This window comes from Megalobrama amblycephala, linkage group LG4 (genome assembly GCF_018812025.1).
Source record: "Megalobrama amblycephala isolate DHTTF-2021 linkage group LG4, ASM1881202v1, whole genome shotgun sequence".
In the NCBI taxonomy this organism is placed as follows: Eukaryota; Metazoa; Chordata; class Actinopteri; order Cypriniformes; family Xenocyprididae; genus Megalobrama; species Megalobrama amblycephala.
The window spans coordinates 13,940,871-13,963,288 of NC_063047.1; the positions used below are offsets into that span (position 1 = coordinate 13,940,871).

The 22,418-nt window shown below is 38.1% G+C and overlaps 1 long non-coding RNA gene across 2 annotated transcripts in view; it reads left to right on the top strand.

The window, feature by feature from the left end:
* The window catches only part of LOC125266747, a 42,782-nt gene extending 20,941 nt beyond the window's left edge, over positions 1 to 21,841 (top strand). For both annotated transcript variants that reach the window (XR_007184549.1, XR_007184548.1), the window contains one exon: positions 17,631 to 21,841. This is a non-coding gene — a long non-coding RNA (uncharacterized LOC125266747). The remainder of the gene's footprint in view (positions 1 to 17,630) is intronic.
* The last annotated feature ends 577 nt before the right edge of the window (positions 21,842 to 22,418 follow it).

Here is a 22,418-nt window from a genome sequence, read left to right on the forward strand (position 1 = left end):
TTCATTTGACACTTGCATAACTACTTTTTTTTTCTTTTTTTTCTATACGGTTCTTAAATTATTTAAACTGTAATGTTTTTTCACCTTTTTATTATAAAGTCACACCAATGAAGGGAGTAACTGTATTTAACATTAATAGAATTGCTATTTAATCAAGGCAAAAGATTTTTTGCTATTGGTTTTCAGTCCCATGACTTACTATTTATAAGTATACTGAAGGTTTTAAATTAATTATTTTTTTTTTTTTTTTTTTTTTTTTTTTGCAGTGTGTTTGTTTTGCATAAGAGCATTTTGCAGCTGGCATGATATAGGTGACAGTTATGATGTAAATCTTTGAAGTGATGTCTAATTAATAGTACTCAAGCCTCTTGGCTGGATTAGTTTTTTGAGTTCCCAAAATGTGCCAAAATTGGAACATTTCTTGACTGCATCACTTGTAAACTTTAAAGAGAAAACAAACATAAGTGGCTTTTAGACATGAGATTCATGCCAAGATATGATTAAAACAGGACAGGCCATCTGTGAAGTGATACTTTCATACTTTCAAAAATGGTGATGGTCAAAGAAATATTATTTTAAGCATTTTAAAATTGTGCATTCCAGGATTTGGAAAGTCATGGAAATTCAAAAAGTGTGGTAACCCTTAATTAAAGCTGAAAAACATACTGTTTCTTTTCACAGTGTAGTATGCAGAGACCATATGGAGATGGTTGATTCCACCGAAAAGTATAAACACTGTGATCAAACCAACACATCTCAGCTAATGGCATGAGTTTTGGGCTGGACTATCTTTTTGTCAAGCCAATTGAAGATAGGGCAGTATTCAGAAAACCTGTTTGAGAACATTATGTTTGGTGACTCAGAAGAGTTGGTCATGATTTGCACATAATTTGGTCTATTGTTCATGTTGGCAGGATACTCTTTTGCTTGTTTCAGCAAGATTCACGTTGATTTGCTGCAAAATGTTAATCAGTTTAGTGCAGCTGTTTAGTCTGTCACCCTTCCTCCATTCTTAATTGGTGAATGTGACAGAAGAAGAGGATGAGAATTCAGAGAAAACAGTTGAAGGTGTGACATCCCCCAAATCACGTTTTTGAGTCAGCTAGTGGAGTTTGCTCATGTAATGCTTCACCATTCAGTTTTCAGACCGTAAAATGCAAATGCAAAAATGAAAGAAAAAAAATTAAACCAAAAGTTTTTTTTTTTTTTTTTTTGTTACTTCATCAGTGGATAATTGCAATTTTCTCTCATTCAGTTTAACTTTTCTAGATCATGACTTAAGAAAAGATTTTGACATTTTCTATCTTTCTGTTTTTGTCTTAAGTTTATTTATATAGAATAGCACATTTTATACACAGTAGTAATTCAAAGTGCTTTACATTATATATATATATATATATATATATATATATATTCTTTTTCCCCCCCTTTATCCTTTCCCACTTTGTCTCTCTTTCTCTTCCTGTCCTCATCTGTTGCTGAGGGATCATGGTCCTGTCATAATTAGGCCCTTTCTGCCTGATATTTTTCTGAGGCCCATTAGGGGGACGGCAGGCACTTCTGCTCCCTCTCAGCTGAAACATTACAACTCTTTAGCCTGTGTAAACACACTCTGAGATTGACTCTTCTCTCTGGTCAACACCCCTATTCACTTAGATCTCAGAGTGGTACTGTAAGCACTGACCGCACTGGTGACTTAATCACCGTCCCAGAAATGTTAAATGTGTTTACAAATATAGGTTTCTTAATGTATTCCAAAGTGTTGGGAAATGGTGTGTCACTGCCCTCCATTTTCACTCAAGCTCTTTGTAGTGCACTACAGTGTCACTTCAAAACTCACATGTCATCCTGTTTTTCCTTTAATTTTTCTTAGTTACAGCCACAGTAACACACACTGCGGTAAATGCACACCCTCTCAAGTTGTGAAGTCCTCTCACTTGTGAGTAGTGCTCAATGTTAAGGGCTACTTTAAAGGGATAGTTCACCCTAAAATGACAGTTCATCCTTCATGTTGGTCAAGACCTGAATGACTTTTGTTCTTTAGTGGAACACAAAAGGAGTCTTCACACAGCTCCTTTCCATACAACAACAATTGACAGGCGGTTATAAAACTACCATGTAAGTGGCCCATATGATGCACCACTACATCCTTTTTTGAATGTGATCCTTCTATAATGTTATTAAATGACAAAAATTACCACTTTTATGGTGCATTTACTGTGTTTTTGCTAGACCGTGATAGCTGCAGTCTATCTATATGAACCTCCCTCAAATCTCTCCTTTTGGGTCCTTCATGGAAAAACAGTGTATGCTTTAAGAATGACATGAGGATGAAAATTTTCATTTTTGGATGAACGACTCCTTTAAGATATTTGAGAGTGTTGGTCATTTTATCCAACACTTTAACAGTCTTTGTTCTGATGTTTGTTAACTTGTTGGGAGATGTTCCAATTTGTCCATTCATTTACTCTGTTTCCATTTGCAAACAAGCTTTTCTTTTTTCTTTGTTTTCTGAAGAGAAATTTGAAAGAGATTTGTCAATCTGGCAGAGAGGTTGTGCTGTATAGCTGTAACATACAGTTTGTGAGTTAACTGCAACCTTTCCTAAGTGGCTGCCAGAGAGAACATAAAGCGTAACTGATTTAATTTAAATTGTTGGATGCTGTGATCACATCTGAATAACAAGGTTTTTCACACATGTCGCTTTAGCCAGCCGATCATGTGTGAGAAAATTGGGTCAGAGTTTGTTTATTATTCTGGGGTTTGCAGTGGATTGCCTCAGTAGGTGAAATGATTGGCTTTTCTCTGAAACTCTTTTCTCTCTCTTGAAGTGCCCATTCATTTCTAGACATGCACATAATCAGTCAACTATTATGTCTTGTGACTAACTTTTATCTTCTTGTCAATCATAACTTGTCATTTGTCAATCAGACCACAAGAGCTTGTGGTTACTGTGTCATTAAAGTTACGGTTGCCGCAACTTCTTCTTTTGTAGCCTCTCCTCTGACTTATTGTTTCCCCTTTAATCTCAGTTTTTATTTAAGTTTTTGTGTTTTATATATCTATCGAAGGTTAAGATTTGCATTGAGGCATCTGGTCCTGGATCTTCACAAAAGAAGCAGTTTCACTTAAGAAGGTAGCTGCATTGTTACGGTGGACGTTGGGCCAGTGCTGGGTGTCTAAATGGGTTTTATTGAAAAGGAAATCTGTCAGAGCCTGATAAAAGAGAATGGGCTCCTGGACATGAAGAATGGGTCAGAGGGTTCATTCTGAAAAGACTGCCTTTTCATCACTGCATGACTCATTCTTTGTGTGTCTGTGTGTGTGCATGCATAGTATTCAAATACCCAATCATGTGTATCCAGAATGTGTTTCCTTGTTGTATTTGGTGTTTATTAAAGTGTGAGGGATAACATTTACGATAATGCAGCAATACGTAGATGGTCCTGGAGATGAAGTCAGGAAAATATAGACATTTTTTGTGTGCGCGAGACATTTAACATGAGAAGCATTGTTAATTTTGTGTGTGTGTGTGTGTGAGTGAGTAAGTGTGTGTTCTGGCTCACTGAGGTATAGTGCCCTCTTACCTCACCGCTCAGGCATCCCTGTGCGGAGCAGAGCAGTGTGAACAGAAAGAGAGAAAGTCTCACAGTGAGGGTATTCATATACTCCTAGCATTGACAAAAGAGATGAAGGGAGGGAGGGAAAGTGAGTGAGAAAGAGTACAGGGGATCAAACTGAGATTGTGGAGGCTTAAACATCAAACATTCATATTACCATTATGAATGGCTGATCAGCAAAAAAAATGGTTGTGAATTAAGCCCAGATTGGTTTTGCAGACTAGGTATTAAAAGTATAATTATCATCCAGCTTTCCCAGTACCCTACTCAGTATGGGTTGGGATACATTGTACCTTGATTATTTACCCTCAAATTAGCTTGTCCATTGTGACGTTACCTTCTAATTCATTGTTCTTCGGTCTCCTATTCCCATCTCATCTTTATTCCCCTCGCCCATTCTCTAACCACCCTTCATCCATCCACACTGCCCAATCCTGCTCCTTTGGACACCAGTAAGCGCCCCGTCCTTCCCCTCCTCTTTCCATCATGCCGAGCAGGATTCCTAGAGTTCCAGATGTGGCGCTGCGTCCCTCACAGGCCCCTTAGCAGGGCCCTCTCCTTCATATCGGGTGGCCTGGTTCACCGTGTCCTCAGACAACCCGAGCTGAGCACAGGAAAGGGGCCACGATCTGGGGGAGGCCCACTTCAGCCTCAGCTCAGAATCTACAGCTCTACTGCTCTGTCCGCAATATAGTTATATAGTGTAATGCCTCTGACAGCGGTACAGAAAGCTGTTTAGACATGTTTTTGTGATTGTGAGAGTTAGAGTGGCTACTTGTTTTCGTAGCGTACATGTTAAAAATTATTTTAATAGTATTAGTAAAAATGAATTATTATTATTGCGATTTTAATTTTTTTCTGGCCCATATTGAATCCCTTTATTCGTCTATCCATTAATTGATCAATCTCTATCCATCAATCTGTCTTTCTGTCTCTGTATATCTGTCTATCCATCTATCTTTCTGTCTATCTCTCTATAATACATTTTTAGAATAAATATACAATACATTTTGTTTTATTATATGTATTTTAAATTAATGACTATAGTCTCAGGTCTTTTATAAATTCATTATTATTATAATTATATAGAAATTTTTCAAATTCAAAATCAAATTATTACAATTTTTCTGCAGAGGATATACATTTCTATATATTCTACAAATATTCTCTCTCTCTCTCTCTCTCTCTCTCTATATATATATATATATACACACAATGAAAGAATTTTCATGTTTTTTGAATAATTATTTTTATTATTACTGTTTTAAATTGTTTTCATATTTTAAATATGTATAAAAAAGTAGCAAACAAATCTTCTGTCATATATTGTATATAAACTCGCAGTTTAATGATAACACATCGCATTATCAGAGCCGACAAAACACTGTGCGGTACCTGAGACAGAGAACATGGCCATGTTTGAAGGAGTTCTAGAGCGTGAGAGAGCTTGATAGGTTGATAGTCATGCTATGTTACCAGACCAGCAGTCACATGATAAGTTAGCTTCTGTTTGATTGGACAAGAGAGCAGAATCCAACGTTAAATTAGATTAAGTGGCCTATGAGCCATGCCGAACATGTTTCGAACCAAACACTTTGCGGCATCACCGCAGGTAGATGCGTAGACGCCACTTCACGTGCGTGACTCAGCAGATTTAACGATCTAACAGATTCTGAGCTTCCCAATTAGTAAAGTGGTCCAATAGCTTAGTTTTTATGAGCATGTGTGCATGTAGGTCTGTGTCTATGTGAGATGGTGCTCAGTATTCAGACCACACTGCAGACAGTCTCAGCAGCATAATGGGAGGTTGACTGTTGGGGGTAGAGGAGAGGAGGGGAGGTGGTGAATGAGGGCTGAAGGAGGGGAGGGAAAAGGGGTAACGGACGTGGCGGTGCTCCAGAATCAATTGGCGGTGTAATGAGATGGCACAACGCCAGGTAACCATGGCGCTGCCCCCTCCGCTCTCCTCCGGAGTAAATTAAAGAGGAAAAGAGCATGGAGAGAAAGTGAGTTCGTTTCTGAGAATGACAGAGAGAGAGAGAGCGAGAGAGAAGGATGAGACGGAGATGCAGACAAAAGAAATCGAAAGAGAGAGACCAAAAAATAGAGATGGGGCACTGATAAAGGGTAGATACGGTGTTAGAAGGTAGAGAGAAGAAAATGTTAAGCGACGAGGGAAAAACAGAACTAGAGAGAGTAAGAATGCAAGCATGCAAGAGAGAGAGGCACTTACCTCACACAATGAGCATTCCTGAACTCTTTTCTCTCCAAATCTGAGTTGAACTCAAGCCCCTGCTCTAAAGAGAGAGGGGAGAAGGGAGGCCAGAGTTTGAGGCCAGAGGGGCTTTTTATATTATTATTAAAATTTACTGAGACATCTTTTTTACGGCCGCTGGAAAAGGAACTGGCATGAGATGAATTAGTAGATTGTGTCCCCTTGAGTCCCAGCAACCACCTACTCAGCTTTCTCTGTCTGTCTCTAACCCCTTTTTCTCTCTTTCTTTTTATTTTAATTCAAGCTGTTATTTATTGCCAAAGCACAGGTAAAATCATAATATAATCATAATAATGTCTTATGTGTATAACTGTGCAATAATAATAATAATCTCAGTGGTATAGCAAAAGGATGAAAGAACATTGAATAAAAGCTCTTGCAGTTGGCGCTGTTATAAAGACAGTTTCAGAATTCAATGAAGATGTAACTGAAAAGGTTTTCCTACAGCTATAGTGGTTTTGAAGATAAATGTCTGTTGAATAATGCACTCAGAGTTCCTCCTCGCGATGCATCCTTTTAAAATATTCACCACAGTATACAACCAACCCTTTCCCTTCTTTGGCACACGCCACGTATCTGAACCCCCCTCTCTTCTTTTCTCTGTCAGTGCTGTGCTGATTTTCTGGTTGGATGAGAGGCATCAGTCAGTTTGATTTCACTGAGACAGTATACATTTCTTCATCAGCCCCTTTCTCCCTTTCTTTCCATCCTGCCGAAGGGCTGAGATGTGTTAATACTGTGTAGTTGGCTGTGTTACTTGCTCCTCTGATTAGTGAGCGTGTGTGACGGTTACTGGAGATGAATTGAAATTAAAGCTTGATTAATATCGTAATTAGGTTCCCCCCCTCTCCCATTTCTTCCTGGTCCAACCTCACGCCTTCATAAGAAGGACTCCGGCTGTTTTCTTTCTTTGTCTCCATTTTTGTGTCTCTTTAGCCACCTGCTTGCTTCAGTCTAAAGGGGATTTAACTGTTTATGCCACTTTGGAAGATTTAGATTTTTGTTGTTGTTTTATATCGTGTGATTGTATTGATATTGAGCAAATATTGCATTACATACTGGATGTGAAGAAAAGTCATGTGCTCTCATGTGTCCTATATAGTGAGTTGTCTACATTACTGACACAAAGGCGGTTCCAAAAGGTAGGTATATTTTGGATGATACAATTAAGCACATATTATTTTTAAGATTATGGCCAATATCTGCTAAGTGGTCAATATTATAAATCTACAATCTACATAATATATCTTTAAATAAAGTAAAGTAAAGTAAAAGATTAATAAATATTCATTTTAAAAAGTGAAATAAGTATACTGTTTGAATGAGTGAAAAATAAGCCCTCATGATAATGGAGGAGGGACCTCTGGGATGCTGGTTGAATTGTTGAATCTTTGATCTAAATTCTAAAATAAGCAGAAGTGATTAAATACACAATACTGGTCAAAACTGGTACTAAATATCTAAAAATGCATGGCAATCCACTGAACCAATATGGTGAGGATATATTGTACATCTTTACCCATTCAACTAGTTTTAGACAACTTTTCAGGCAGCATCATATGTATCCATGACGGAGATGGCAATCCCAATTCCCAAAATGCATTGCAACAGTCTCATAGAAAAGGAAAAAAAAATGCACAAGTTGCAATGTAAGGAAAGTAGCGACAGATCATTTCTTCCATATTGTGACATTCATCCAAATGAAATGGATTATTGAGAAAAAACAAATAGGAGAAATCTGGCATACGTCACCAGAGAGAAGTCTGTCGTTTCACCGGAAGATCAAGAAAAATTTGTAGCTTATTAGATCTTGGGACAGAGCTACAGAGTTTCATACACTGCAGTGCTGGTTGCAAATTCAGTTACTGGCACTCTTTTTGGCTTTTCTGAATGGAATATTATACTTACTTTATAATCTCCACAGAAAATAGTTGTTGGTTTAAACCAGCTGCAACGTCATCTGTCCTAAAGGTTTATTAAAAAAACGGTAATAATAGGACTCAGAAGTTACCTGGCTCTACTCAGATCAGTGCTGTATCTTTACTGCTGATCTAATCGCCTGTCAGTTACATGGCACAGCATGAAAAGCAACCAACATTTATTGACCAAAACAGTGTACTGAAGTACTGAAGGTACTGAAATGACAATGTGATTAGTAGTCTTTTCTACAATGGTAATCTTCAGCCATTGACTCATGTTCTGCCTGTGGCAATGCATCCTGGGAATGGAAGACAGTGACATGCTGTATATCTGAGTGGTAGATTAATAGGGAGGATGCAGTAGTGTGGGTGCCGCAGTAGCACATGAGGAGAATATCAGACAGAGAGACGAGAGAGACCTGGAATGGGAAAGAAAAAAAGGAAGAAAAGCAGTGGACAAATTCAGTCCCAGTACAAAATTACAACTATCTTCAGAAGTGTTGTGTCATATTGGAAGCTGTAGTTGGGTTTAATCACTTTCTTTTATACTTCTATATTAAACAGAAAACAGAGATGCCAAAAGCTAAAAACAGGGAATTAGAAACCTCTTAACAGTTGTATACTATCTATATTGTTAAAAGTGAAGCTATTTTTACCTGATCTAATATATTGATATTTAAAATTACTTCAACAAAGCCAGCTTGATTCATTCATAATATACATGTGTATATATATTTGTGAGTATATGATGTGACATTTAATGTGTTTACTGAACTCAGGATAAAATAAGTACATTACTTTTGCTTTGATCTTACTAAATCTCCATTTGAAACAGAATTTCTGGACTTTCATTGACTTGCAGAAGCACAGATTCAATATTTAGATTGATGTCTTGGAAACTTGCAACTTTATTTAAAGATCTTTTTTTATACTCAGCTGGTTTCCTGCTGTGAATTCTCAAAGACTCAGTAGATTCCTTTCCCTCTTAAATGAACATCTGTTTTTTGGTAATTGAAGCAGGAGCAGTTTGTTTTCTGAATGCGTAATTAAAATTTAATGTTACATATTTAGTTATTTCCTAATTAATTGTTGCATTTTTCTCTACCTAATGCTGAATTACTTGAGTTTGTCAATAATAAACAAATAATCAGATAGTACTCAATGCTTCTACCTCTTCAAAGTAATTTCTGTGACAGAGAGGGAATTAAAAAAAGAATTGCAAAAGCAAGTTTTTACCTCTTTAAAAAATAGATGCTGCTTGTCATTTGCTTGCTGACCATGGCAGCTGACACAGGAGGTTTCAGTGATCACCCGTGTCTTATTCTTCTCATGGGCAGATTCATAATTTTTGTTTTTTATCACTTAATCTGTGTCTCTCTTCCTTACCTTGTTTGTGCTGAGTGGGTGTTTTTTCTTATATTGCTCTCTTCTGGCTTCAGAGGATTTGACTCCTCAGAACCACTGCCAAGGCTCTTTCTTTGAAAACCAATAAGACCTCACCGGTATGTCACCATAAACAGACTTGGAGACATTGAGCACAAGACGACATTGTTCTTCCTGTTGAGGTTGATGATGCCCTATGGAGTCATAGGCATTTGTGCTTTCGATTGCTGTTTAGTATCAGTGGTGTAGTCCTAATAAAAAAAGTGTTTTTTTTTACCCAGCCACTTGAAGCCTCCCCCGCAACCTGCCACCCCACAAGAAAAAAAAAGAAGAAAAAAGTATTTTTATGTTGCTGGTTTATTAGTAACATTTGTTTTGATAAAAATAAATAAATAAATACAGCACATTTTAAAATTGGTTCACAGTTTTATTATTTTTCAAGTCTACTGCATGGCTGAAGTAGTTCCAGGTCATTCATTGTGAAAAGTGCTTTACAGATAAATCTGAATTTAATATTTTTCATTTTATGCTAGTAGGTAGAAAAAATAACTTAATACAAATTAAAAATTCCCATATAATGTTTTATTAAATTTGCTTTGGCTTTAGTACAGTGGCAAAATAAAAGCCAGTTATTTAATTTAAAAAAGATTAAATTTATACTCATGATGCAATTTTCTCATACAGAATAAGTGAGTCTTTATACATGTAAAAATATAGCTACTTTTATAATTCAGGATGGGAATTATATCTCCTGCAATATTATTATATTTGGGGGTCCTTGGCTTTAAACAGAACAAAACACTGATCTATGGACAGTGCATTGTGTGTCTCTCTCTCTGTCACACACACACACAACAAGACATTTAGAGGGTCATGAAACCCCAGAACACATTTTTTGAGCTGTGAGCAGATATGTATAGGCTGCACATCATTGAAAACACTAAAGTCATTAATTTTATTTATAATTTGAAATTAGTTATTTTTGCAATTTTTTAATTTTTTTTTGCTGGTTTGAAAAGCAAAGTCAGAGCAACGTTACAAAATCTGACGTCATTGTGTACTACCGGCAAGATCAGGAGTGCTGACTGGCTCCAGTATGGGATGGTCGAACATGCTGACATCAACCGTTTCTGCATTTATTCATGAGAAAAAGCACGTTCAATCCAATCACTGCGCTGTAGTACGCATAAGATTATAATTGCGGTACTATGCATGAGGAAGTATCACTTCTCTTGCCTCTGTCTCTGTTGTCATTCAGAGACATGGGTCGTATAGTTGTGTTTGTTTCCTCAGTGCTACAACAAAAATGCATTTCCCTACGACGCGACCAGAGCAAAAGTTTGGGTGCATGTGGTTTGTTTTGCTACCAGCACAAATGGAAAATATGTTCGCATGAGATCGCATTACAGAGGTAATTCAAATGTCACAAAAGTGCTGTTCATTCACCTCTGCCTGCTCTGCGTTCAGACACGTGAGCCGTGTGTATGTTTCCCTCAGCACAGCAGCACATGAGTGTTGTTTGTATTTTGCCCGCAATGTGGTCAGACCTGGAGTTTGAATATGAACACATGAAAAATAAGATTATGATATACACGCGGAGCGCGCATATGATCGGTTTCAGCGCGAAGCTCCATGATGAGTTTAACAACACTAGCCACGTGGATTAGGCTGTAGCTCACATACAGAATAAAGTATCCATGTTTAAAGTATTTATAGACATATTTAACACATTCTCCTGCACCAAACATGAACCAGCATGGTGTGTGAACACATATTTCATCAAGTCGTCTTCAAATGAAATATATGTGCAAACTGGACACTGATAAGTGTATCTGAACATGATGACACGATTATTCTGATGAACAAAAGACTTAAAAATTAAACTACAGTGGGTACGGAAAGTATTCAAACCCCCTTAAATTTTTCAATCTTTGTTATATTGCAGCCATTTGCTAAAATCATTTAAGTTAATTTTTTTCCTCATTAATGTACACACAGCATCCCATATTGACAGAAAAACACAGAATTGTTGACATTTTTGCAGATTTATTAAAAAAGAAAAGCTGAAATATCACATGGTCCTAAGTATTCAGACCCTTTGCTCAGTATTTAGTAGAAGCACCCTTTTGATCTAATACAGCCATGAGTCTTTTTGGGAAAGATGCAACAAGTTTTTCACACCTGGATTTGGGGATCCTCTGCCATTCCTCCTTGCAGATCCTCTCCAGTTCTGTCAGGTTGGATGGTAAACGTTGGTGGACAGCCATTTTTAGGTCTCTCCAGAGATGCTCAATTGGGTTTAAGTCAGGGCTCTGGCTGGGCCATTCAAGAACAGTCACAGAGTTGTTGTGAAGCCACTCCTTCGTTATTTTAGCTGTGTGCTTAGGGTCATTGTCTTGTTGGAAGGTAAACCTTCGGCCCAGTCTGAGGTCCTGAGCACTCTGGAGAAGGTTTTCGTCCAGGATATCCCTGTACTTGGCCGCATTCATCTTTCCCTCGATTGCAACCAGTCGTTCTGTCCCTGCAGCTGAAAAACACCCCAACAGCATGATGCTGCCACCACCATGCTTCACTGTTGGGACTGTATTGGACAGGCGATGAACAGTGCCTGGTTTTCTCCACACATACCGCTTAGAATTAAGGCTAAAAATTTCTATCTTGGTCTCATCAGACCAGAGAATCTTATTTCTCACCATCTTTGAGTCCTTCAGGTGTTTTTTTAGCAAACTCCATGCGGGCTTTCATATGTCTTGCACTGAGGAGAGGCTTCCGTCGGGCCACTCTGCCATAAAGCCCCGACTGGTGGAGGGCTGCAGTGATGGTTGACTTTCTACAACTTTCTCCCATCTCCCAACTGCAACTCTGGAGCTCAGCCACAGCGATCTTTGGGTTCTTCTTTACCTCTCTCACCAAGGCTCTTCTCCCCTGATAGCTCAGTTTGGCCGGACGGCCAGCTCTAGGAAGGGTTCTGGTCGTCCCAAACGTCTTCAATTTAAGGATTATGGAGGCCACTGTGCTCTTAGGAACCTTAAGTGCAGCAGAAATTTTTTAGTAACCTTGGCCAGATCTGTGCCTTGCCACAATTCTGTCTCTGAGCTCTTCAGGCAGTTCCTTTGACCTCATGATTCTCATTTGCTCTGGCATGCACTGTGAGCTGTAAGGTCTTATATAGACAGGTGTGTGGCTTTCCTAATCAAGTCCAATCAGTATAATCAAACACAGCTGGACTCAAATGAAGGTGTAGAACCATCTCAAGGATGATCAGAAGAAATGGACAGCACCTGAGTTAAATATATGAGTGTCACAGCAAAGGGTCTGAATACTTAGGACCATGTGATATTTCAGTTTTTCTTTTTTAATAAATCTGCAAAAATGTCAACAATTCTGTGTTTTTCTGTCAATATGGGGTGCTGTGTGTACATTAAAGCTGCAGTCTTTTTTTGCAGTCTGCAACTTTTTTTGTGTTGAAAATTTACAAAAATTATATAATGAGAATATACAACATGAATCCATTTACCAAACCGTGTTTTTGTCTTATCCTGAATCATTTCACATTATAAGTACACTTATAATAAGTGTTTATATTCAGACTATTTCAGACCGGACTGGTAGGACTCGCAATCACAGTAACTGCGTGACTCGCCATAGACATACACGGAGAAAAGTAGTTCCAGCTAGAATGTTCCTCCACAAGACGCGTGCAGTTCTGTTTATTAACCGCTAGAGGGCCAAAAATCACGGACAGCAGCTTTAATGAAGGAAAAAAATGAACTTAAATGATTTTAGCAAATGGCTGCTATATAACAAAGAGTGAAAAATTTAAGGGGGTCTGAATACTTTCCATACCCACTGTATGTGTCGTTTATCATGAGACTGTAGTGCTCGTAAACATAATGAAAGTATTATTAGCCCTTTTAAATATTCTTTCGCATTTCTCCCTTGTGCTTGGGAGTTTGTTGTCATTTTTCTCTGTGCACATATTCATTATTCTGTATAATGAGTGTGTTGTATGCCCCCCCACCCCCCTACACTCCCACTTTTCCAGAGCTTTACATGCCCATTTTTACAGAGTTTTTCCAGCTTAGAGGTGTAAACGACCAAGCTAAAATGGGGGTTTCATGACCCTTTAAGCTCAAGTGACTTTATCAATAAAATAGTTTCGAGAAAGCCGCACATATGCGAGTAATTCACATTCATACGCTCTCTCTGATCCTCTATCTACCCGATAACTGCGTAGCAATGGCTCATTCCTCTGTTATTTCTAAAATGATGGAGGGGAACGTAATCGGCCACAGGTGAAATAATTCTTTGACATGGTTAAAAATAATGAATGGTTTGTTTGTTTGTTTAGCATATGTTGTTGTCGTCGATTACGTTCCCTTCCAGTGTATTTTGTATAGTAATATGACCCGTTGCGCTCTGTCTCACTGCCTGTATCCACTTTTGTGTCCTTAAACATTCGTTTTTTGGGATTGACAGCTTATAAAAACTTTTTTCTGGGTTTTTTAGCTTGTTAGCTGTACACCTTGTCAAACAGCAGCTTTTAGGCATTGTTCTGTTTTTTGTAACAAGTCAGAAATTACAAGGAGGCAGCCTCACGCAATACAAAGTCAATGGAGACGGTTGGATTATTTTCCCCACCGGTGGGCGTGGATTTCAGATTATATTAAATGCGCTCTCTCACTATGGCTGTACTACCGTGGGTGGTCTTATTTTTTCGTTCTTTTATTCATTTTACCTGGCGTTGCTTCAGTGTGACAGTATCTCCACATTCGATGATGGATGGAAAGGGTAGAATGGTAGAAGTGATCATGCACCAATTACAGCAAAGAATCTTGAGTTTCGCAAATCAATATTAGACTCGGTTAAAGGGGAAGCTAACATGACAGTTGATTACATATAAATAAATGTCTAGTTAACAGGTGTTTTTGGGAGTGTTTAATTTTAATGTGATAAATAACTGGCTGTTCTGTCATAGATTTTTTCATAGGCAATTTTATTTATTGTTGTAATGGAAAAGATAAAAGTGAAAAAAAGAAGTTGACCCAACTTGGAAACTGTTATGCGCATAAGCATAAGAGTTTAAATATAACTGTTAAATAAAGATTTTAGTCTTCACAAAGGGATGACAGAACTAAGGCATCTTGCATACCCCTGTCATAAGATCTTGTTGCACCTCTGTCTCACACTACAAGAAACATAAAACAACTGTAGTGGCAACAAACAAGAAGAGAGGAAAGTGATATGGCAAGCACTGTGTTTAATCTATCTATATATATACTATACTATACCTATCTGTCTGTCAAACCTTGTGCTTTTCTGGGCTGAGTGTAGCACCTGCCACTCTGCATATCCCTCTGAAGAATCCAATGTTAGAAACGAGCGGCTGAAGTTTATTTTTAACAAGGTCCTTTTCAGACTGATCTTTTTTTAGCGGTTTGTGCGGGCCATTTCAACACAAAATGTTTAAAAATGGTCAAAAATCTACATTTTGACAGTTTATGGAATAGACAGTTTACTAACACTATAAATTTATCTTTTATTTTCAATTAGTTAATGTTTCATATTTCTTACACTCTCTCTCTTTGCATCCGTCTCTTCTCCCCCTTTGTTCCCCTGTGTTGGAACCAGCCGCTGAGGACACTACCCCCTATCCTAATGCCCTCTTTGTTCACCCTTATGTTGGAGGCCCGCTCTTAAAGCTTGGCATGGGCTAAGGCAGGCAAGAGGTTTGAGGGGGGAGGGAAGAAGAGCGGGCACAGGGCAAACAAGGGGCAGACAAGGGGGCTTGGCAGACACCTGAAAGTCAAATCTGCTCATTTAGATTCAAGAGGAGCAGGATGTGGAAGAGACTTAAAAAGCCACTTTGTACCCCCCTCGACCCTCTTATAAGCTCCTACAGACAATTTCATTATGTTGCAATTCTTTACGAGCAGATGTCAACCTAATTTATTGACTTTTAACACATGAAATATTTATTAATATTAGTTTATTTAACATTAACTATATTTTTTAGTATTATACACTACTGTTCAAAAGTTTGGTTACTGCAGTTTTCAATGTCACATGATCCTTCAGAAATCATTCTAATATGTTGATTTGCTGCTCAAGAGACATTTCTTATTAACCATTATTAAAAAAATGTTTCGTTTGTCAAATCAACTTAAATAATGTGGTTCAGATAACATAATATTTTGAGTTTCTGTTGATTAAACCAATCACCTTCATTCTATTGAACTCAAAATTTTAAGGCAACCAGGTAACTTTCTTTTTTAAGTTAAACCAACAAATCTTTTTTACAGTGTGTCACTTTGTTCATTTTAATGTGCCTTGCCTGATAAAAGTATTAATTTCTATAAAAAAATCTTACTGACCGCAAACTTTTAAACTGTAGTGTATATTTAATAATTTATATACAAAATATATATAATTCTAAACTTTTAGTTAGACATCACGAGACAGTCGAGTACAAGATTTATCTTGAAACATGATCCAAATTCATGTTTATTATTTATTTATTTATTTATTTCTTGAAAACGATCCTATAAATTAATTAGACTTTTATTATCTCTGCCTTGTGATGCAGTTCACATCACGTTGGCACCTTTGGAGAAATGTGGGGAACGAATATGATGTTGCACCACATGCTGGCTGCAGAATGTGCACCCCTGAAATTATTCCCCTCCTGCCATGTTGCACACCATAGATGAGTTGGGCTGCATTGCAGGATAAAAGGGAAGCCATATTGAGATCTTGTGAACCATTTCATGAGTAATTCCCATGTGATTCTGCAACTATTTCGGATACACTCCTTTCTTCGTGTAGAAAACCATTCGGCTATGAAAGTATTTTTGTCAGGATGCGAAATAAAGAAATGTAAAGTGTTTTATTTATAAATAGAAGAACGAAAATCATTTTTTTAGGTGAATAATGTAGGTGAAAGAGTCTCTGTGAACGTGAGGTAATAGCACTCAAATATGTCTGACTGTCTGGGGAGCGGCGGAACGCCAGCCAGACTGTGACCAACTGACACACTGACTCACACACACACACACACACACACACACACACACACACACACACACACACACACACACAGGGAGCATTGGAGAGACTGTGCCAATGCCTGGATTAGGCAGCCATGTAAACAAGCAAATAGATATGGAGACAAGCAGACAGACAGACACAGGCAGAGAGACAGATGGATGGACAGACACAGAGACAAAATGCTATTAATTGCATCCGATTAGCATGGCGGGCACAGCTCCCCGTCTGCAGCGGGCACTATATTTGATCGTGGGGCATAACAAAAATATTTTTCGCTGTCGTTTTGTTGATCCGAGTGAGTTTGCGCCTTAAAAAAAGAAAGAATCAAGACAGACCGCTGCCCGTGGCTTTTTCCAGAACAGGACAGTGAGCTGTGCTCCCGTTCGTTCGTTCGCTCTCTTTCTCTCTCTTGCTTGTAACTTTCTGTCTCTGCCATTTTGATGAGGTTGAAAAAAAGTGTATCTCTTTTTCTCTCTCACTACGTGGCGTGGATTGGACGCCGACTGGAAGGAAGGAGGGAGGAGTAGGAGCAAGAGAGAGCGCGCTGCTCGTGTAGACGGAGAGATGGCATATTTGCAGAAAGAGTAATGTGGTGTGAAAGCAGTCCTTTTCAGTCTTCACTCTTTAGACTGTTCTGTCGTCCGTAAAGCTGCTTTTTATTTTCTGCACTACGCTCTACCCCTCTTTCTGCATCTGCTTCTCTCCATTATAAACTTTTTTCTCATCGTTTTTATAGCTTTATTTCATTGCTCTGTCAGTTTGTTTCTGTTTCAATTCGTTCCTTGCTTGTTTTTAATCGCCCCTCAGTTGTTGGGAGTTCATGGGAGTTAAAGACAAAGGGAAACGTCCACATTTTGGCACCACTAAGGGGAGTCAGAACTGCAGCCAAGGACCCTGCTGAGATCCAAAAAACCCCAGTACAGCGAAGCGCCAAAAAAAAAAAAAGAAAAGAAAAAAAAGAAAACACCACCCTTTCCTTTGCATGGTCACAAATTCCACTCTCCCTGTAGCCAGGGCAGTGCCGCAGCTCCTCCTCGACCACATCTCACCGCATTCGACCTTTCCGCCTTCTCTTCTCAGTCTTCTACGGAACCTTTTCTGACCCATTTTTGAGGATTTTCATTTTTTCCACGGTAAATACGGATAGGACCGGCCGCACAGGAGGGCGAAAGAGGGGACAGGGGCTTTTTCAGTGTTGTCTGTCGATGACTTGGCGATTTGCTCTTGTTGAACTAGGGATGCCGTTTTTGGCTTCTTTTTCGAGGTTGTAGGTGCTGTATGTGTTCTTCCTTCATGTCAGGACGTGTTTGTGTATTAATGGTTTGAACGTGTGAATGAGCACTTTTATACTTCCTTCTAACATGCTGTCTTTCTTTCCTGCTCCAGATTTTTTGCGGGCAACAGAATTGGCCTAGTCTGCACCCTAAGCCTGACTCCATATTGCCGCCAGGTGTAGGCTGACTCTGGTATGGACATCGAACTGGTCAGCACCACAGACAGACTTCCTCCACCGGTACGCTACTTTCCTATGCCCTTTTTTCTTCTGTCCATTCTTTTAGTTCTTTTTCAGTCATAACTTTTTCTGAACGTTTTTTAACCTGCATCTTGTTTACTATCGCGTTGACGTTTCTTTTTAGTTTAAAAGTCGTGAAAGCTGTCCGTATTGCTGTAAAAATAGTCTCCGTATCCACAGTTGTCCACATTCCGTTATGCTCCATAAGCAAACATTTTTGTTTCTTTTTTTTTATTAATTTTTTTTTTTTAGTAACAAATAGTAGACCACTTTAGGCTAAGGTCATATCCAAAATAAATGTAGGTCAATTGCGGTCAAACATTTAACATGACTTAAAAAAAGTAATAATAATAATTTCGCTGGTTCGGTTGTTGTCAGATATTTGTGTACACAAACTCTTTGACAAGTCTCAATTCATTTGTTTCCAGTGGTTAGAAATCAGCAAGAAAATAACAGCAACGGCTTCTGAGTGGTCGCACGATGCCATGGAAACACATTTGAAATGTGAGACTGTGTACTGGATGTATGCTCAGGATTCGATTCACTAACAACTTATTTCTTTCTCTCTGGCATTTCTCATAATACAATACAGTGTGTCTCCCTGTAGAAATAGGTCAGTATATAAAGCAGATATCTTTAACATTTACTCCATTGTTCTGGAATAACCTTTGATTTCCTTAGGGAGTGGCACTGTACCATGAATCATGGCATTTCTAATTGCAGCTTGTTGCACCTACAACTTGTAGTGCAGACTGGGAAAGCCCTTGATGCAGTCTGTGATTTCTTATTTCTGTATATTAAATGGCAGTAATGGGTAAACGAAAAAATACACTTAATGTGCGTAATGTATATTTAACTAAAACAAACTAAAACAGTTGAAAATGTTAGGTTTATTACTGCAAAAAAAACAAAAAAACAGTTTAGTATTTCTATACTTGCGCTTAAGTTGCATAAACAAGAAATGTGTGTAGATATAAAAAATAAATAAAGCGTTTCTGCTAATGCTGCTTTCTCAAATGTCAGTCACTGCAGCATATTTGATCCAACAGTAGCGGTGTTGTCTGATCTGGGCACGGCAAACACCACCTGTGTCTTTCAAACTGACCTTCACTCTGAAGGATGTTTTAAACGGTAGTGATTCGAAATACAAGGAATTTATGGTGAAAATTGTTGGTGGGAGCTCCCATTTTAGTCACGTCTCTAATTAGTTATCAAACAATATACACACAAGTCATTTTTGTTGAACCACACCCAATAATTCTGCATCAAATTATTTGATTAATTACTTGAGTTGCAGCGATATTTGGGAATTTGTTGAATTTGTTGACTTGTGTAATCAATAAGACTTATGTTAGCAATATTCTTTGCTCATTAAAGTAAATTTACAAATTTATTTTTTTCTGATATTTATTTTTCAGATTTTGTTCTTACCCCATAAATTCCACTGTCACATATATTTTACTTGCTTATGTTGTTGTACACTTGTGGAAAGGTACATGGGTAATTTTCATAGTTTCAATGTTCAGCAGCTGTTGTAATTATGCTTTACATATTTAAAAAAAAAAGCCATTCGTTTTACAGGATCAATACTTTCTCTGTTTATTCCTAACCTTATCTTCTATCTATCCTTTTCATGAATTTCAGGTGACATACATAATGATCTTCTTCCTCTGTATTACCTGGCGAGGCCATTATGTTTTTTCAAAAAAATACTTAACTTCCAATCATGGTCGTCTATGGCTGTCTTTTGTTTTAAACTGATTCGTCAAAGTGTGTTGAAATTGGTACAAGAAAAACAACAGTCATAAGAATTAGTTTTTGTTGCAGTGGATATTATTTTTGGTGTCCTGTGAAAGGTGGAGTGGGTCTAGCTGTGACGCAGTGCAGTGATGCCAGCTGCCACAAACCCGTAGATCCGAACTTGTGGTGACTCTGTGCACAAGCTCGTGTCTATAGGTATGTGTCTGCGAGGTGAATGCAACAGTCTTCCCTGCCACCACTGCTGTTGACTAGAAACTTCTGCTCAGGGTTGACACTTTAGCTGTAAAATTATCAACCATTAGGATATTTTAGGTGGTTGCATGAATGTTAGCATCTATTTATTAGCATGAATTGATTGCACCTATTTTCAACATTGAGTTTTGCTACTTGCATATGCACAAACGTAAGCAGCGGGGACATTCTCCTATCCTCCCCCCCTCAAGTTTTACAGCGATGTCTCGGGATGAGGTAGTAGGTTGTATAGTTTAGAGTTACAACATGGGAGATAACTGTACAGCCTCCTAGCTTTCCCCGAGCAGACGCCCTTGTGCTACAGTGCTAATGCTAATGCAACTAGCATTGCAACTAACATGCTCCCCTGACGTGCAAAAAGCAGTACAACGGTGATTGTAAATGTTATATGTGGAGTATGATGGTCTTTGTTGATGTAAAGGAGTTTGACAGAATGTCAGCATTTTGAATTTGAAATTTCTTTAGGCAAGTGTTTACAACAAATAACACTGAGGAGGAACTATAAACTATAAAGTTTTAAACGCTCTAATTCTATGAGAATTGGGAAGTCTGCGCCACAACTATAATGATTACAACACAATATCGAAATCGTTGTAAACACTTTCAGAATGATTTTCAGCTAATGAAAGATAAAAACGTGACAGCCAATCAGAATCCAGCAGACTTTAACGAACTGGATCATTTACAGAGGAAGACGGCATAACTGCCACATGCGCTTATAATAAAACAGTATGTTATCATCTGTTGGTGTGAACACTAATATAGTTCTTGGTGAGAACAGGCTTTTAGCCAGTAGAGTCTAGTTTCAGTAGAACCTGTATGTACATAATTTAACCATTCCTTTAAATCACTCTCTATTTAAAGCTTTATCCCATAGCTGTGATTATTTTTATTTGGTGAATCTGCTAGCACCCTGCAAGCCTAGAATGAAAGTGGTTGCATTTAATGAAAACAGCATTGTGTCCCCACGGAGAATAGAAATGTTACATTTCTATCAAATGACCACACATTCATTGTAACAATGTGTTTAACATGGTATCCTACAGTGTTCTGCACCACAAACAAGTTTTAAAATACACATGGAAACTGTGAAAGCCTTATGTTCTTTACCATTTCCTTCTGGATTTTATTTGACCATCATTCATATGAAAACACATTTATAACTGAGAAATGGCTTCTTCTTTTTTCTTTTTCTTCTCTCGCTTAAGTGCTAATAAAAAAATATATATATAAATGAGATTAGGTACAAATTCTGCCATAAAGGTAACAGTAGTAGATGAGTATTAGTTATCTATTTACCTTTCTACCTGCTTGTATGTATTTTATTACAAGTTTGCTTAGTTTTATCAGAATGCATACCAAAGAGCTTCGAGAGTCGTAATGCTATACTATGGAGACATTAGGCTGTTGCAATAGCTATTTTAGGGCAAATATTTGGTGTTGTGTATTCATGCATATGTGGCTATTTCAAAAAGATGTCAAAACATGGAAAATATATTGTGGTGACCTGAAAAGATGGTAAAAGCAAATTTAAACTAGTAATTGGTACCACCAATTTGTAGGAGGCAGCATCTGCAGTTCAGCTGCAGTCACTGCGTCAGACAAAATATTTGAGCGCATGGCAGCCTATATGCAGATATTTTCGAATGACACTCCAATCTTGTGCATGTTGTGTTGTTCCAGTCAATGTCTTTGTGCCGTGCTTTCAGTTTGTGTGTGCCGTGGTGAGGTTTGACACAGGTGTGTGTGCTTGCTTAGGTGTGGTTATTGTATTTGACAGTGGTGTTTTTGGTTGTTTAGTGTAAATTTCTGCTTGATTGAGTGGTACACGTGCAAGCATGTCTGTGTGCATGGAAATCGAGCAGTGGCTGTGTTTATTTTCGTGCCAATTTTCGTCAATCCCAATGAATTGAATCCGATTGCATATCTGTTAACATGTACTCTAAATATTGTAATCTGATTAAAATATCCATTTATATGTGTTTATATACATTCCGATTAAAACTTTTGCACACACGCTCTGCGTCTGATGTCATATCAATCACACTTGCGGAGACAACCTTGGACGTGACACCAACAGAGCTCGTCATTATTTTTGCCCTGTTGGCATACACGTTCATAAATCTTTACAACTAAAGACGTGAACTTGCACACTACGTAATGCGTGTCAACATTGCACTGCGCATGTACCCCAGAGACTTCTGAATACGATTGAGAAAGTAGTCGGATTCAAGCGTTTGCATGGTAATTTTTTGCTGTTGGATCGAATTAGAAAAGGAGTAAACCACCCCTTCCAATCGGATCGAAATTTCATTCGGATTGACCTCAATCGTATCGATTAAGGTGTTTACATGAACGTTTTTCAATCTGATTGAGCCATCAATCCGATTACAAATGGATTATTTGGGTGTATGTAAACATAGCCAGTTTGTGTCAAATGGTGGAGGTGCTGGTTGTGATCTCACGAAATGGCGAAGACTTCGCTTGTGAATATTCACATTATTGTTCAAAAATTTGGGGTCAGTAAGATAAGATGACAGTAAAGATATTAGGCAGCACAACCCTTTTTTTACATTGATGATGATAATAAAAAACGTTTCTTGAGAAGCAAATCAGAGGTGCGTTTCCCATACAAAGACGTAACTCGC